This window comes from Patagioenas fasciata, chromosome 3 (assembly GCF_037038585.1).
Source record: "Patagioenas fasciata isolate bPatFas1 chromosome 3, bPatFas1.hap1, whole genome shotgun sequence".
Classification (NCBI taxonomy): Eukaryota; Metazoa; Chordata; class Aves; order Columbiformes; family Columbidae; genus Patagioenas; species Patagioenas fasciata.
Window position 1 is genome coordinate 72,888,047 of NC_092522.1, and position 17,764 is coordinate 72,905,810.

Sequence of the window (17,764 nt, forward strand, 5' to 3'; positions counted from 1 at the left end):
CCTTCACCAAAGATGGTTACAGGCAGTAAAATGCTGGACTGTTGGGACTCAACCTTGGATCTTGCTTCTTCTTACAGGATCTCTCACTGAAAAGCTTCTTTCACATGCACACCATGTACTATGTGGACGTGTATGGGAATATAGCGGAAGAACGGTGAGGGGGTTGGTTAAATGTAAATACACTCAAGTGACTCACGCCTGTCTGTAGAAAAAGCACATGCATCACTCTAGTTGTTTTACTGACCTGGTATGCTTGATGAGTAGGACTTCTGTGTTAGACAACATAGGCCTCTGAGAAACTCTAGGACACCTTATCACGTTGTCTGAGATTCCTGCTTTGTTGTGAGAAAGAATGAGAGGCTGTACCTAATTGAAGTCTTGAAATACAGGTGAGCTCAGCAGGCTCAGTGATCTTCTATCAGTGCTGAACTTACCAGCACCTGCGTTCCCACTTGTGTTACCTCTGCATGGGAGCTTAGGTGTTACCTCAGAGATCCCCTGGTAGAGAGGTAACTAAAATAAAACTTGCTCTTTGCAAATGCATTCATGGCCTCTGGCTCTTCTTGCAATGTGCCTGTGTTGGTTCACATGACATGCACCACTTCCACCCTTCAGAGGTTCACCTATATCTCCAAGTCCCTTCTGTAGTTCCCCAGACCATGAGACATGCAGTTACTTCCTCAGTTTCTTAGAGTGAAAGGGACTGACCTAATTTCAGAATTAACCTGGAGATTTTCCTGTGTGGAAATCGTGAGCTATGTACCTTTTCAAAACATTAACGAATAAATCCACTCTCAGACTAACATTTTCACACTTGTACGTTGTATCAGTGGAGTGAAAGGTATCAGCAATCCAAAAGAAGATCCAAAGAACATAAAAAAGCTGTTTATAAACAGATACAATTAGATTCAAATATTAAAATTTCAAGTTGGGATCTTCAAATGTCCCTTAAAATAAGAAATATGCTTTCATGTTCTTTTAAAAGGCTATGTTTTTGAAACTGATGGTATCAGAAGTTTTGAAATATGGCTTCAGCTGTTGGCTAGAGCATCATCTAACTCCATTTCCTGGATTAAAATGTTTGAAATATATGAACAGTGTTACAGGAACACTGAGTATCTTAGCTTTCTGTTGTGAGAAACTGCACTCTTCTGCTGAGCAAGCATGCACCCTAGATTATATCTCCATTGTACAACTGTTTGAAAAATTGAATTTCTCTCTTGTGGATTTGAAAGCTGTTTTGTTCCATCAGAATGAGAGTCAAGTTCTTTTCCTCTCCTGTTTTCAAAACATATCTAATATAATATACCGAAGCTGAAACAAAATATTTCAGTGAGGTGAAAATGAAATGTCTCAGTGAGAACTTACAGAAAATGTTGACAAAATTGATACTTTCCTGATAAATTTTTTTATGTTATCACGTCAGTATTTTATATGAAACATTTTTTCACTTGGACCATGACAGTCCATTCATCAAAATTATTTTGATAGCTATTTTAGTTTATTGAAACATCCCATAAAGAAGGTCTATGCTACAAAGTGTATTATATTATGATTCAGTATACTTGATTTTATCTCCTGTCAGCAATGTAGATCACTAACATTTCTACATGGGTATACTCTTTATCTGCACATCTTTCATTTCTGCCTTTGTATCTATGAGTACAAAATGAATAAAGTGATGCTACGAACATTATCCTACTTGCAATTATTCACATTTAATTAGTGAAAAACCTTTCCAGAAATATCACCCAGGTTAATTATTCGTGCTTGTGAACCATACAAGAAAATAAAAAGTTTTCTGTCATGTCTATATTATGCTAATCCCAAATTTTCAGAGCAAACTCCCCATTTAAAGTAGTGACAAGGAGTAAAGGGATTCATTGTGCTTTGTAAATTGGGGGCAGCTTTTTACTGGCTGTAACTTCACATCAGGGTAACTCAGCGAATTGCCTTGGGTTTACTCCTGACACACAGTTCTGCAAGCAAGAAGAGAATCTTCTTGAATATGGAGTGACTGCATCAGTGCACAAGGGAAGAGCTACAGATGTAACCTACCTGGATTTCCATAATATTATTGACACTAAATTGGAGAGGTATGAATATGACATATAGACTGTAGATGGATAAAGAATTAGCTGGTTGACTACATCCAAGGAGTGGCTTAATATCCAAGTGAAAACCAGTAGTGATTGGTGTCCCTCAAGGGTCCCTACAGGGACTAGTACTATTTAACTATCTTGATTAATTATATAGACAGAGGGATTGAGTGCACCCTCAGCAAGTTTGCAGACAATACCAAACTGATTGATGCAAGTTGATACTTGAGAAAACGAATGTCATCCAGAGGTACTTCAATAGGCTTAAGGAGTGAGCCCATGTGAACTTCAAGAAGTTCAACAAGGCCAAGTGTAAGTTCCTGTATCTGAGTCAGGACAATCCTCAATATCCATGCAGTTTGGAGCATGAATGGTTTGAGAGCAGTCCTGTAGAGAAAGTATTGGGGATACTGGTGGATGAAAAATTGGATATGAGCTGTCAATGGGTGCTTTCTGCCAAGAAAGCTGACTGGGCTGCATAGAAAGAAGTGGGGCCAGCACTATTCTCTATTCTGCTCTTGTGAGACTTCACCCAGAGTACTGCATCTGGCTCTGGAGTGTACAGTACAAGGAAGACATAGACCTGTTAGAGGAGAGCCATAGACATGTCCAGAGGTGGGCCATAAAAACAGTCAAAGAGCTGGAACATCTGGCATATGAAGAAAGGCTGAGACGGTTGGGCTTGTTCAGCCTGAAAAAGAGAAGGCTCTGGGGAGACCTTATTGTAGCCTTTCAATATATGAAGGGGGCTTAAAAGAAAGACAGGGAGAGACTTTTTACCAAGGTCTGTAGTGATGGGACAAGTGGCAATGGTTTTAAACTGAAAGAGGTTAGGTTTAGATTGGACATAGGAAGACATTTTTTACAATGCAAGTGGTGAGATGCTGGAACACGTTGCCCAGAAAAGTAGTGCAAATGTTCATCATTGCAAATGTTCAAGGTCAGACTGGATGTGGCTTTGAGCAACCTGATCTGGTCAAAGATGTCCTTGCCTATGGACTAGATAATCTTTAAAGATTCATTCTAACCCAAGCTGTTCTATGGTTATATAATTTTATGTATAAGTTCATTTATCATTATTCTTTAACATTAAAAGTTGGTGGTGGTTCAGTTCAGGAAGAACATCCTATACAAAGCATTCACTTGAGGTTTCCTGGTTTGATCTGCATTGCCCCAGCCTGCTTCTTACTGTCTTCCAGTTATGATGACTCACAAAGCCTTGTGCATCTACTTGCCGTTATTTCAGATCACACACAAACATACAGTCAGCCTGGTTTTACTACTGTATTTTACCATATTCTGCCTTCAGTCCCACCTTGAGACTATTACCCGTGTTTCCTGTTAAAAAATAAAAATAACTAAAAATAAATTCTAACGGCACTAGAGTTGTTTAGAAAGAAATATTTATATTCAACAATCTAAATAAAGACTGTAATAAAGACTGGTAGAGGAGAAAAACCTTGTGTATCTGGAACTTAATATACCAAACTAACAGAATTTTGATGGAGCTAGGTGTATGTGGCAAAAAAGACAAAGAAACTAAAGCTCATAAGTATTTATGTTTTGCTGGCACCCTGAAGAAAAAGGATGTTTATTCTGTGTACAATAAAATGCGTAGAGCATACAGATGCTTTAACCGGAGAGAGAGGAGAACTGAAGAGAAATAATTCATCTGAAGTAAACAGGCAAGAAATATGACTGCATGTTGCAGATAAAAAAATCCTTCAGCAACTTTACAAGAAAAAAAAAACAATTTTAGTTACTTTCTTTGAAAATTCTTGTAATTGTTTCATTTATGCTTACACAAGAACACAATGTATAGCTGATATTCAGTTTTAGTTAACAATACTACTTCTGAAATTGACCGGACTCTTCTAAGATATTTCTACTGTGATAGTTTTTCCATTCTTTATTTCTCCTTCTACCTCTACTTTTTCTATTTTATTTCAATCTCCTGTGAGAAAACAAAAACAAACAAACAAATAAAACCTGATGCAATACTGACTTGGTTTCTGAAAAAGGAGATCCCATACATTTTGTGTCTAGATGACTGTTACTGAAGAATATCAGGCTAAAAAGCTGTTGCAGAAAATGAAATACTGGATATTGATTTTGACATTCATGAAAAATGTTGATATATCATATGCAAAAAAGGAATATAAATTAACATCTGCCTGTCATGAAGATGACAGATATCTGTTATAAAATACCTGCATGGTCTTTTATTTCAGGCTCAGTAACCTGCTCAACTGTCATTCAATTAAAAAGACAAAAAAAGTTAACAGACAAATGACAGGCTTTTTCATATACCAAATCATATGCTGTAAAATTTGTCAGCAAGGAGTGCTCAGCCACAAAGATAAAGGGAGGCAGATGGTTAAAGAAGTAATTTGGCTTGCTTGCATGAAGTGTTACACTACACACCGGATTCAGGGTCAGGAAGAAATCTTCTCCCAAAGATTAGTGGAGACAGTAAAAGTCTATGTTTTTCTCTGGAGAAAAGAGCTGAGCACGATCAATCTGAAGACTCCAGCCCAGCCACAACATCATGGATTCTCAGGTGGCAGAGTGGTCATGGGAGATGAATGCTATGATAGCTGTTGGCTAAGTGTTAGTGTTGTGCCTGTTTACTAAGTCATCACCATTAAGATATGGATAACTCCTCAAGTTAGGCAGAGTAGGTACACGCAAAGAAGAGCAGAGGGACAGAGAGAGGTAGAATTTGGTCAGCTTAGGAAAACCAGATCAGCTGTTTCTGTGGTTACCAAGGAAGGCAGGTAGGAAAAGTATCATTAATTGCCTCATTGCCTAGAAGTCCCTTATAGAAGAAACTCACTTCTCTTTCAGCTCTCCACAGTTAGACAAATATAGTGGCGCAGGCTGTGGAGGAACCAACAGGAATGTCAAACTGGATCTCCAGCAGCCACAGGGAAACAAAGGTCTGCAGAACAGTTTCGTCTCTCAGCCCAAGTTCACTGAGGGCCACAAATGCTTGACACTAGCCTAGGAGAAATTCACAAGTGGAATCCTCAATTCTAACATGCTGCAAGTGGTGAATAGGAGATATTAAGACCAGTGCCACTGTCTGATTTCCAATAGTAGGGACTTGTTGAGTGAAACTCCCAGACAGTCATAGGAAGTTGTTCATATTTTGCACACCAGAGGAAAGCACCCCACCAACTTTTTAGTTAAAATTGAGGGATAAATAACATTCTTGCTGTTTTTCCCTTGACTGAACTACACTCACAGCTAAATTAGAAACACATGGTAAGTATTGAATGGATAATGCCAAGCATAGTTTTCCATTTTAATTCTTGTCAGCTGTGTAAAGGGAAGCTCAGATTCCCGGGCTGCACGGACTCATGAGAATCCACTGAAAGCTAGAGTCAGTCAAATTTGGTACTTTGAGCATCTCCAGGCTTCATCCTCTGATGCTGCAATTCAAAAAGTTCCCTCTAGAATACATCTAAGGAAAAAAACACCTGTACAGAGCTCACATTGACAGAAGCAGAGGGGCTGGCGATTGTTTCTGGACATATGTTTGATTATTGCTTTGGTCATGAAACTTATAAACCTCAATTACCACTCAAGAGAGGTGTCTCTTTTAATCAAATCATCTCTTAAACAGCCTGGGCCCTCTCCAGTTTCAGACACTTTTTTTTTTCCTTTTGTGGGTTGACTAAGCTATTCTTCCAAGTTTTCCAGCTTACCTTTAAATGGAAAACAAGTACTTACACAGCACAGAGTTAGCAGAAAGCAAACTTTCACACTTCACAAATTCCCAAAATATATCATCAGAGTTAGTCAGAATACAAATGCTAAACAAGATGACTTTGAATTCTGATTGAATCACTGTGTTTAAACTCTACTTAAATTAAAAAAAGAAAGGGGGGGTGGGGCATGAAACTTCCTTTAATAGAAACTAGCTCATTAAATTAGGTGGACATCATGTTCACAAAATATTTTAACTAGTTTTCTTTGTAGAAAAAGACCTTAGGACCTTAGAGAGCTTGGTTAGGACACTGTAGGGAATGGGCAACAGACATCTGCATCTAATCTGGGCTGTAATTCATCTGTTACTGAAGTTGGTGGCTAAAATAGACTGAATGAATGATGCCCTAAAAGTGTCTATAGCTCTTCACTGACTCTAAAGGTAGCCTGGGGTAACTAACTCAGAGGTAAATTTCTACACTGTAGATAAGCTGGAGTGTAGCCCACATGAAGAAGGTTAGTTAAACTGAAAACTAATTTCTCTGTTCCTTTCTTTTCAGAGTTGAGCTCTGCAGCCAGACATCATTTTTGCAATGAAATAAAGCTGTCATGCCTGGGGCATGAGTGTGGCTGTATTGTTTTTGGTGGAAGGCAGAGTTTCATGGCTGTTACGTTGCCTTAATAATTTGACCACGTGGCATGCCTCCTGTTACTCAGTCCAGCCTTCATGGCACTAATGAATCAGGTCCCCAGGCACCAGCCTGCACATCCATGTCTCTGTGCTGTGCACAACTTGTTCATCCCTGCCCTCCTGCTCTTTGCCATTGGTAGCAAACGATGTTTGCTTGCTTGGGACACTATTGCTGCTTTTTTTTTTCCTTATGAGAACAGTATCTGGCATCAGATGTTTAGGATCAAATGTTTACTAAGAACCTCTGGGCGTTTTTCTTCTCAGGGCAGTCATTTCAGTGGGCTGCAAGAAGGTTTGAAGTTTAATCCTCACTTACTGTCATGGTTGTAAAAGAAAGATGTGCACTTAGCCTAGTTTTCTTTGAAAATCTCAGATTAAGCAGAGGAATGAAGAAAGGCAAACAGTGTACAGTAAAAATCAGGAATTTTTTAAGGTTCAGTGTAAATTTTCTTTTCCTTTAATTAACATTCCCTTGCAGTAGAAATTTAAGGCCTAAAATACTTGTTAATAGCACATTTACAGGTCTAATACTTCCTGTTAGCTTTTTATTCTAAAGCAATTAGTAAGAGGAAGGAGTATTTTTCCAAGTGCTGGTCCTAAAAAGCTTTTCTTTGAAATGTTATTACACTCAGCGTGATGCTTTTCTGTTGTTGACTCAGTAGTTTAGTTTCAAAGTTTAGTGAGATGTCAAGAAACACCTTGACTAGATTTTGAATAAGACCTTCAATATGCCATAATTAAAGCTGATTCATAACAATCAAAGAATAGGATGTCATTTTCACTATATTTAATAAAAGCTCTCCAGCTTTTCACAGAAAGAAGACTTTCCAAAGTAAACAAAGAGTCCCCAAAACATTTCTTACTACATTTTTCATATATTTCAAGGTAGAAGAGACATTCCTACCTTTATTCTGCTTACAAATAGACTGATTCTGCTTTACGCTAAAACTATGTTACATTTCTAGGATCCTCTTTTCAGGTGCATTTACACTATGAGGAAAGTAAGGCCCTAGAGTAAACAATTAGGGACAGTTTTATGAACATGTTGATCCACAGATTTTTTTTCAACATTAATGCTCTATACATTGGGAGTGAATTCTTTTGTTGGCAAATGCTACATAATATTTACAATTCCAGGTCATGTTAGTGAAATGTGTCTCCCTCCTTTTAAACACAAAGGAGTGAGGGAAAGGTTGGGAAGAAGTATTTGAACTTGAATTTTTGGAGTATGGATAAAGGAGTGAAAATATATCATATAAGAAAATGATAGTTCTTTCCCTATCTAAACTGTGTAGGGTAATACTGCTTTAGATATTTATTAAAATTTCTTGACTGGATGTGGTACCTAAATTTAGTCTTATCCTTTCATAGTCAGGCAAATTGCATACATACTGTAACACCCTCTCTAAGGAACATAGGCAGTTATTTACCTTGGGCTTTCTGTGTTTGAATACATCTAGAAGTGCAAGTAGCATTAATCTCCAATGGTGTGATTTTTTTTTTCTCACTCATTGAAAATAAAGAGTGGACAAAACATTCATTTCAAGGTTCCTTCCAACCTCAATTATTTGGTGACTGAATCTGATTTATGCAGATGTTCAAGAAAAAAGAAAAAAAAAAAAAAAGGAAGCACAGGGGAAACCCAAACCCACTTCCATATTTATTTACAGCAAAATAAATACTTTCAGAATTATTTGCCTTTGGATGTGGCATGTGTCCAGTCCTGGAGTTAAAAAAAAAAAAAAAAAGAAAAGAAAAGAAAGAAAATGTACAATTGCTGAAGTGAAAAACATGTCTAAATCAAGTAATGCATCTGATAAGAAAAGCAAAACTAGTAGTTATAAGAGCACACAAAGCTCACTGGTCACATAAAACTTTCTCCATTGTCATTGTTAGAGTAGAAATTTGTGCGCTGAAAAAAATACATTCAGTACTTTGGCTGACAGAAAGAGGAAAAAAGTTTTAAGAATCCTGAGCTGAACCAGTGGAAGAGGAGGGCAGCATTGCCATCACCATGGAGGGAAAGAGGGAATCAGCTAATTGTCCTCTCCCTGCCATGAGCATCCCCTCTGCCAGAGCTGGGCAACCATGAGGCTGAGTTCACTCCAGAGCCTCAGAGCCAGTGACACCCACAGGAACATGTGGAGGTGGAAATCAATCGTTTTGCTTGCTTCTGTTACCAGTAAATTTAGCAATCCTTTATAAAAAAGTTTTTGCTCTATCATAGTGTTGTTCCTAGGCTGTTCCATAATGATTGCATGACAGAATTTCAAGACAGTTGAAGTACCATCATTTCAGTGGGAGTTAAGTACCTCAGGGTAAAAAATCTTTAATATGCCTATCCACATGCTTTGCTGCCTAAATACCCTCAGAAAGTGGATTCTTCACAGCTATTCAGAGAAGAAAAAAAAAAAAAAGAAAACACCATGACTGCCAGCCTGTTCTGTTATTTATGTTATGTAGCAAAGCCAGAGCAAAAGCAGCAGAAATAGTAAAACCCACAGTCTTTCATCTAGTGCTATGTCCATAACATGGGTTATTACCAATGACAGTTGAAAAGGATTCTGTCCAAAGGTTTCTATTCTCTTCATTTTTTTTCCTCCTTGTCAAAATCTAATGCATTTCAACAAGAATTGGGAAACATCTTTAAACTTAAAAGAAATATAGAGTTTTAGTTTATAGAAATATGGGGGTTTTTTTGTAAAGTTATAATAAATAATAAATATATTTCAAAATAGTACCTAAACAATGGGAAATAATTATTGCTTAATTGTCAAACTCTGCATCCCCTACCTTTGTGGGTTTGAGTTTTGGGGCAGGGGGAAGGAAAAAAAAAAAAAAAAAAAAGAGAAAAGGTACTTCTGAAGTGAAAGGTGGAATTGGACACAGTATTTTTTTTCTAAAGGGAGAACTTCCGCACACTCACAATGGTGAAGCTTTGCAAATTGGCTTATTAGAGGTGAAACAGACCAACCTAAGAGTACAGGAAAAATAAGAGAAATTGCACAGAAAGGTAACACCAGGCATTCAACAAACACTTATGGTCAGAAGGACTGTTCAGGCAAAGATGTTTACACTCCTGATGAAGACCAAAGAGGCTCAGGTTTCAGGACAGAACTTTGCTGGATACCCAATGCTGTGTTATTACTTTTTGTCAAACCAGGCACCAATTTTTCTTTCCCAATGGTATTCAGAATGAAGATATATGAGCATGACGATAGAATTTATCCAGTAACAGACTTGCTCCAGATCTGTGCTCAAAAAACACAGAATTGGAAAAAAAATAGTTTGAATGAATGGTGGCACTTTGCCTGCTATTGAGTAACAACTCCTTGTTTACAAAACCAATTTCTCACCAACTCTTATTTGTCTTTTGTAAGTTAATAACTTAATAAAAGACAAGTAAGGTCTACAAAGATCTGGAGTCTGGGCAATTCAGTGAGCTAGAAAAGATATGGATATAATTCAAGGCAGTAAAGCCGATACTTACTGAGAAAGTGGATTTCAGGGGATCTCATGGTATTAAGCAACACTGATGAAATTCCATTCATAGAATCATAGAATCACAGAATCACAGAATGTTAGGGGTTGGAAGGGACCTCAAAAGATCATCTAATTCAATCCCCCAGAGAAAAAAGATCAGCACCTGCCCCTCCTTCCATTGTGAGGAAACTGTAGCCACCATGAGGTCTCCCCTCAGTCTTCTCTGGGCGGAACAAACCAAGTGACTTCAGCCACTTCTCAAATCAGTATAGGTAAATTTTTTTTTGGGTTGATAAATGTGAAGGAACTCAAATGAGGAATAAGCAGACCTAATTACCTGAAGACAATGGTAGGCTTGACATTACCTGTTATCACTAAGGCAGAGAGTTCTCTGAAAATATAATTTTCATATCTGTAGTGTCAAAGAATAAATGGAACTATAGAAACAACTCAGATAGAAAGAGAGAACAGAGCAAATATTAAATGCCACTGCATATATTCATGGCATATCTGTATCTTGACGTCTATAAGGAGTTCTGGTCACCTGTTTCAAAAGAGATGCAATAGAACTACAAAAGGTACAGAGAAAAGCGGAAAAGTTGATAAAAGGTATGGCATGATATCTGCATGATGACAGATTAAATTAACTAGAATTGTTAAGGTTGTGAAAGAAAGGACCACCAGTGGGAATACAGTAAAGGTATATAAAATAATGAGTGGCATGAAGAAGAAATATTATTCAGATCATCATAATGTCAGAACAAAAGGGCATCAAATTAGATTATCAAACTGCAGACTTATGCCAAGCATACTTAAACGACAGAACCATCTGCCACAGGAGGCTGTGGAGGCCAGAACTCTAAAAGGAATAAAAAAGTAACTCAACCTAGGGAAGAAAAGTTAAGGGTTATTAAATAGAAAATATTACCCTTAGTTCAGGAAGTCCTTACAGCAGGAGCTGCAGCATGGGAGCCAGCAGAATCAGAGAACCCTTGCTCTGTGCCTGCAGGTTGGCCCAGGCACCTGCTGCTAGTCATGGTTAGAAACCTCCCTGAAGGTACGTGATTCCATTATAGCTGTTTTACAATTAAGATTGTCTGCGGAGACTTTCTCCCCATAGTTTTTTCAAGAAAAGCCTAGAAATCCCAGTCTCCTACTGTGAATGCATCAAACCCTGGGCTGTGAGGAAGAATCTAAGGGCAAGACATTATTTAACTCACGTATTATTTCAGTTTTGCAAAGCTACATAGGAAGCAAAAGTTGTAGACATACTCCTTCCCTTAGTGTTTTCAGTGCAGGTGTCACTGCACTCTGCATATCATTTTGATGCCTAATATTGGGGTTTTACCCTTTCCATAATAATGTAGCACCATTTGTAGCATAATGTAGCACTAGGTCAGTCTCACAATATCACAGTATGTTTGGGACTGGAAGGGACCTCGAAAGATCATCTAGTCCAATCCCCCTGCTGGAGTAGGAACGCATAGGTGAGGTCGCACAGGAACATGTCCAGGCGGGTTATGAATGTCTCCAGGGAAGGAGACTCCACAACCTCCCTGGGTAGCCTGTTCCAGTGCTCTGTCACCCTCACTGAGAAGAAGTTTCTTCTCAAATTTAAGTGGAACCTCTTGTGTTCCAGCTTGATCCCATTACTCCTTGTCCTATCATTGTTTGCCACTGAGAAGAACCTGGCTTCATCCTCATGACACTCACCCTTTATATATTTATAAATATTAATAAGGTCACCCCTCAGTCTCCTCTTCTCCAAACTAAAGAGCCCCAGCTCCCTCAGCCTTTCTTCATAAGGGAGGTGCTCCACTCCCTTAATCATCTTTGTTGCCCTACGCTGGACCCTCTCCAGCAGTTCCCTGTCCTTCTGGAACTGAGGGGCACAGAACTGGACACAATATTCCAGATGGGGTCTCACCAGGGCAGAGTAGAGGGGAAGGAGTCTCGTGAGTTCTACTCCCAGAACTGGCGTCTACTTTTTAGCATTGCTGAACCTTACAATGCCCAGAAGTGCTTGGTGAAGCCAGGGCAGAACTTCTTCATTGTGATTCCCAAAACCTCAGTTTCCCTGGGCTAGAAGTGGTGTAGGTAGGGTAAGAGGATCTGAGACAGAGCAGGGGGCACAGAGTAAAACCCCAGGCTGAGCAGCACCGCCTTATGCAAAGATATCCTCTGATCTACTTGGGCAGATCTGATCCCATCTTGTCAAAATGTCTGGGACTAGAGAGGCAAAAAAAAACAGGAGAACTCCTGAGAGCAAAAGAGTGGAAGAAGGACAGCACAAAAGGGTCTAAAAAAATGAAAACAAGTGTAGCCATCAGTGAACAAAAAAAGGAATAGCTCTGATTTCAACGCTGCCTGGCTGTGAAAGGAGCCCTGCAATGGGCTATATTTAGAATAAACAAGAACTGGATTAAGATTTCTGTTCCAAGTCTGAGAGGTTACCCACTGTGAGCAGGAGCTGGCCCTCTCTGCCAGTTCCACAAGCATTTGAAAGAGAAAAAAAGCTAAGAAGGTAGAAAAGAAAGTCAAAAATTGAGAACAGCAGTGGTGCTTGCTGTTGCTGTTATTTTTGCCTCATTCAAAGCTGCATACATACCTGAGTACATTAACGCTCTTGTAGAAGCTGAAAAAAATGAGCTGTGTGGGTCAGAATAGAGCATGGCAGAGGGCTGTAAGACACAGAGACAAATCTTGCACGTAGCTACACAGAGAAATGGTTACCTCATTACCTCTGTAGAACAGAAACAGCAATTATCCCACATCCTTTCCTATTTCAGACTCTTGGAGTCCAGAAGTTTGGCTTTTCTAAACTGATACACTCCTTAGGTTCCTATGTGTCCTGAACACCCAACTCTATCATTTAGGGCAGATGGAGAGTTGCCAAACTAAGTACTGGAACCACTTGCCATATTAATACATTTGTAAAGTAATACTGTCCCTATACAACCTTGGGGACAGGCACAAGGCAAGGATATTTGGACACAAGACCAACAGCATTATGTCAGTATGGTGCTCATACTCCCCTTGCACTATGGTCCAAGCAGTGACAATGGAAACAGCCAGTCTTAACCCTCTCTTTCATAGCAACTGGTAACCTTACAGAAAATCTTAGTCAGGTTGCCTTTCTAAGAGTCCCAGAGCAATCAGTTTACCTATATACTCAGTAAATTAACTCAAATTTTTGTGAATTCTGCCCACATACTAGAAAATATTACTGGCCTGATGTTACAAGTGCAGTTCTGGACCTCTTAAACTATTGCTTGCTAACAGAGTTGGAAGCGGAGAATGGAAACTCTGCTTGGATTTATAAGAAGGATGTCAGTGCAATAAACTTGACTGAAACAAAAAATTGATTGCCAAAGATGTATGCAAATATTTTCTACTTCAGTCCACTCAGTTTCTAATTCTGCTACTCAAAAGGCAGAGCTACACGTTTGCCTGCACAGCAGAACACAGAGAGTCTGTGCTGGGAGTGCAGGACTGCAGGCAGCAATGTAGGCAGCACTGACAGTGGGGCAGGTACAGACTCCACCAAGTGTCACTGGCATGAAACAGAAACTCACTCAGCCAGAAACTTCATTACTGAAGGAGTTTGGGCACTCTTATGGAAATCTCAGGACTCTGGGAAGAGAGGCCACAGAAAGAAAAAAAGAAGTAAACAAAAAGCAAACACAAATCAAACTGGTACAGAAACAAAGCAGAAGACTTCGACTGCAGCTTTGTTTGACTACCTTGTGGGATCCACCTTGCATGTGGCACCAGAGAAAAGATGGGGAGATACCTCCCAGTTCTCTGCAAATCTAGGTCCAGCACAAAGAAGTGCAGCACAAAAGGCATATATCAAAATAGCCTTGGTGCCTTAAGGTAAAAAGTATAGAAAACTCAAAAAACACATAAGAAAACTCTCAGAGATGTATGACAGCTGAGCTCTAGCTTGGCTCCCTCAGAATTAAAAGCAAAGGATTAAGCTTTTCCTCCCCACAGCCCAGGTGTATCCCACCTTTGGGGTCATTCTCCAAACTACATGCAGGAAAGATATCACACTTCTGGCCATGACAGCCAAATAGACAGACCACTCCACACACGATGGAAACACACATAACAATACACCAGGCATATAGGACATTTGATCCTTTTGCCAAGAAACAGTCAGTCTTACAGAATGGTTTGATTTCCTTGACTGGAGTGTGCAAGTCTTTTGTATACGTGGTAAATGCCACTTTGTTAAAATGGAAAGCTAAAAGTGTTTTTCAAAAGCGCTCATGCACCCACTTTGCAAAAGTGGCCTCTAATTTCCTGTATTGTTGTGGAAGTTTCATTTGCTGAAATGTTGAAAACACCTACCTCTTGCCGTAAATACAGAATTAGCATAGTATTTATAAAAAAAACTTTTATAGTCACATTCTGGATTTCTAGTTGTGTATCCACACAGAGATTAGGTTAAGTCAGAAGGGACGAGGAAGAATTAAAAGTTGCCCAGGCATCAAACAGAATCTGAAACAGACAGAACAGATAGTAAGTTAAACATATGCATATTACTCAATCAACAGAAGTAAATTCCAGACAAAGGAGCAAACATAACCCTTTTATTTCCCATAGTAAATTAAGTGATTTCATCTGGAGTATCTCAGCTGGGGGGAAATGGCAGCTGAAGCACACATGTATGGCAGATGCATTCGACCCCTCCCCCCCAGCCAAACCAGCAGCAGTTTGGTCCAGGCTCCAGAAGAGGGAAGGGCCTGAGCTGTAGCCAGGCCAAGAACTCCTTCCAGGGGACCCACAGGGAAGTAGAAAGGGACAATGAACACCAGTGGCCTGTGGGCACAGGGAGGGTTGTGCAGACTTTTCCTACTGTATGCAATTTGACTATGAGTCAAGCACTTCATTCTATAAATACGACAGCCAGGATGATTCATGTTACTTGGTAGAATAGATTTGCTCAAATTTTACCAAGGGCAACTGCAGACTACACTAAACGCTTGCAAGATAAAGTCTAGCTTGCATTTTGCTGGGAAGGATGGAAATTACTGGGGAAACAACGATCCAAGGCTAACACAGAGACATCACAGACATCTGGAAAGTGGGCTCTAATTTTGCACTTTGCTGAGAAGAAAGAACTTATCCAGACAAAATGGTACCTTCAAGGATATAAACCAAAACCAATGTCAATGACTGAACAAAACAGAGGCCCACATGGGGTCAGGGAAAAAGGGTCCAATGGGGAGCAAAGGACCTGGGGGTGAAATATTGCTATTGGACTGCATTTTGGTGTGAATGGTCTGTAAAGGCATAAAAGTTTGTAGTTTTCTATACTCTGGTGGACCTCTGCACAGGTACGCAGCTTGAGCCAGCCCTTCTGCTATTCTATTCCATTAAATTTTTTATTTTCTGAGAATCTTGTCTCCTGAAAGTCTGTTCTGCATATGGTCATAAGGCCTTGCCTGAAAGTTTGCTATTAAAGTTCTGAAATACAAACTCTGGAGAGAACGTTTATCAGGGAAAGAAGAACCCTGACAGTTTGCACCATAATAGATATAGCCACGCCTGTAAGTTTGTCTCCGAAGCTGCAAGACACAGCCCCTGGAGAGAACGGTTGTCAGGGAGGGAAGACGCCTGAAAGTTTGCTTTGTGAACAGGTGCAGGCACCTGGAGAGAAGATAAGAAGCACTCGGCTTGGCATAGTTCTCCCATGCAGTAGATAGTAGAGTGAAGCTGCCACCAAACTCTCTTAAGTCACGCTTGTCTTTAAGAAATCTAAACATTGTTCTGCAGCAAGTAGAATCCCTAAAATCACTCCCCTGCGATGACATGGCAAAACAAAATTTTGTATGCTATCAACAGAAGCAACATTCATGCGTTAAAAATATATCATCTTTGGTATTCATTGTGGGTCTTGCTGAAGAATTTTTTAGCCTGGGTAAAGGCTTTCCTGAAGTGCCGAGCAATGTGGGCCTGAAACAAGCTATTTACCACGCAAAATACATCAACTTTAGTGAGCTTAAATGTAAAAGGAAAACAGCAGAATGTGCCGAGCCCAGTCCAAGACTGAGTAAGGGAGACAAGGTTATTAAGCAGAGGATGCTCAGATGCTGTATGGATCTAACATGAGCATACAAACAGGATAGATCTTGGTTATAACTATCAGTTTGGGAACAGAAGGCAATATCTAATCTAATTTGATCTCTGTAATTTGTTTTGGTCAACATATGACAAAAACGTTTTAAAATGCACAGCTATCTATTGTATCATGGAGTGTGGTTTGGTGTTAATACCCTGTCACAGCAATGTCAGCTAATGCCTTGTTAGGACGAGTTTCTTGCTGACAATAAACGTGTCACAGTCTTTGCTTCCTGAGCTTGTGGTCTTTATTTTCTTGACCTGCTGTAGATTTCTCCCAAACCTAAGTAAATTTTTATACAATCCTTGATTTATTTGTTCCAAACTATCTTTTCAATGTATTGTGACATTTTTGGATCCATTAGGGATTTTATATAATGTCTCTGTTATTTGCGTATTATTTTAGTGCTTTTGAACTTCAGTAGAACATTAAAGAAGAAAACACATAACTTTTGATGCCAAGAAAGAGGCTTGGAGATGGAATTTTTATGTATCCAGAAAGCAGCTGTGGTGGGTACTAGTGAAGAGTATCTTGAGCAAAGACTATTTTATGGTTTTAGGAGCAGAATATTCTGTATCTCTATGTTAAAAGAAGTGTTGCAATTAAAAAAAGTACTTTCACATTTTAAATTATTTATTTTTAACAAAAAGGAACAATCAGCATTACCAACAAAGGGGTGTCATTAATCGAGTAAAATTCCTGCCCTAATCCCTGTTAACCTCAGAGATCCTTTCAATAGTATACATAAATGCACTTCCTATTCATTGGAAGCACTGCTGTGGATTATGTGAAATACTTTCATTCCATCTAGGGAAAGGAGTGCTTGTGATTTAATGTATTTGCTCTTGGCATGAACCATTCTGCAGTTCTGACAGCACTGACAGCTGCCTTAAGCAAAGGTATGTGACACCTTGACACCCATTTTACGCTCCCAGATTATTAGGGGCCAGAACAGTGCCATTTCTAGATACACGTGTGCCTCAGTTTGTTGAGTGAAGGTAATTTGCAGGTTCTTGAATGTTGTATTAGCCACAGTCATTACAAAAGGCTTTTCTTTGTAATACCAAGTAAAATGCACAGCATATAGGCTGGATAGTTTGTATTAAAAATTGCTTCTTTAATGGTTATTTACAACTTATCCTTGCTGCATGAAGATAAGTGGTTTAAACAACATACATAGTAAAACCACACAAAATGTGGTAGGTATTGAAACAAAATGGGCTGAGGATATTCTATTCCTTGCTTTCTTATTTCTGTGTCTATATTATGTGAATCTCAGTTCAGCTACAGTGCTTTAAACGAAATAAAATTAGATGTGTTACTGAGACAGAGCTTTTTTCTTACTTTTAGTGAATGAAACAAGCAATACTTAACTTGAATTGCTCTGGTTATGGTACTCATCAACTGGTATGAAAATCTAACAGAATGAACAACACAGAAAAGCTTTTTGAAATATCACTTCAGCCCTGTTTGTATTCTGTACAACTGCAGAGTTAAAAACATTTAACTAAAACCAGTTTCATCCAATTTCCTTCACTCCCTTATCACACTAAATGTACTGCTCCTCCCACACGAGTATCTAAGTGACTTGAAAGCTGCCCCATTAGGCCATGTTCAATAACAGCAGTTTCTCTATCTAGCATTTCCAAC